The following is a 1,119-nucleotide window of genomic DNA, read 5'->3' as shown; positions in this document are numbered from 1 at the left end:
CGCGCGACCGAGAGGAGGCGCTGTGAGCGGGGGTGTTCTGAGCGGGCGGGCAGCGAATGGGACCCGGGGGTGACAGAAAAGGGTCCGAGGGTGACGAAAAAGACTCCCGGGGTGACAAAAAAGGGTCCGCGGATGACCAAAACGGGTCAGGAGGTGGCAGAAAAGGGTGTGCGTGTGACCGAAGAGCCCCGGGAGAGAGCGGCAAAAGGGGGCAAAAAGGGAGGGTGCCGTGTGGGACTGAGTGGTGCCGGGCTGAGGGCGGAGCGGCAAAGGGGGTCCCGCGTCTCTCTGTGTTGAGCGGGGGAAAGGAGCCCACGCGTGTCCGTGTCGGACAGCAAAGGGATCCCGCGGGCGCCTCCTGCTGCTCCTGCTCCTCCTCCTGCTGCTGCCCCGCCTCCCGGTCCTCCTCCTGCTGCTCCTGCTCCTCCTCCTGCTTGTCCTGCTCCTCCTCCTTCTCTTCCCTCTCCTCCTTCCCTTTCGCTGTCTCTTCCACCTTCTCTTCCTTCTCCTACTTCGCCTTCTCCTCCTCCTTCTCGTCCTCCTCTTTCTCCTCCTTATTCTCCTTCTCTGTTTCCTTCTCTTCCTCTTGTTCCTCCCCCTTCTTCTGCTTCTCATTCCTACCCTTTATACTTTTTCTCCCTTTTCCTCCCGGACCCCTCGGGGCAGTGTTTGTTTGCATGCATTGTTGGAGGGTGGGATTTGCGGTGGAGATTTGCGCGGCGCTGTGTGTTTTGAGGGAGCGGGTCGGGGTGCGGTGCGTGTCGGTGTCAGCAGGAGGCGGTGTTTGCGTGCGGGCGGGCGAGGGCAAAAAGGGGGCGAGCGTCGGGTGTTGGGTGTTTTTAGTGGCGTGCGGGGGCAAAAGGGGAGCCCGCGTGTCTCTGTGTTGCCCAGGCTACGCTGCAGTGGCTATTCACGGGCGCGCTCCCGCTCCTGACCGCCACGGGAGCTTTGACCTGCTCCGTCTCCGACCTGGGCCGGTTCACCCCTCCTTAGTCAACCGTGTCCCGCACGGCTCCCCCAGGGCCACCATATCGATGCCGGCCTTAGCTTGGACGCCCGCTCGGCACAGCCCCCTGCAGCCCAGAACCCCCGGGCTCCGCGGTCCGCCAGCCTCACGCT

The 1,119-nt window shown here is 63.8% G+C and overlaps 1 long non-coding RNA gene across 1 annotated transcript in view; it reads right to left on the bottom strand.

Annotated features, from left to right (window-relative positions):
- Nucleotides 1-836: 836 nt before the first annotated feature.
- LOC108447798 overlaps nucleotides 837-1,119 on the bottom strand; it is a 1,701-nt gene continuing 1,418 nt past the window's right edge. Inside the window, exon 2 of the long non-coding RNA XR_001863484.1 lies at nucleotides 837-1,111. This is a non-coding gene — a long non-coding RNA (uncharacterized LOC108447798). The remainder of the gene's footprint in view (nucleotides 1,112-1,119) is intronic.

Source organism: Corvus brachyrhynchos, unplaced genomic scaffold (assembly GCF_000691975.1).
Source record: "Corvus brachyrhynchos isolate BGI_N302 unplaced genomic scaffold, ASM69197v1 scaffold245, whole genome shotgun sequence".
Taxonomy (NCBI): Eukaryota; Metazoa; Chordata; class Aves; order Passeriformes; family Corvidae; genus Corvus; species Corvus brachyrhynchos.
This window is presented reverse-complemented; position numbering and strand designations above follow the sequence as displayed.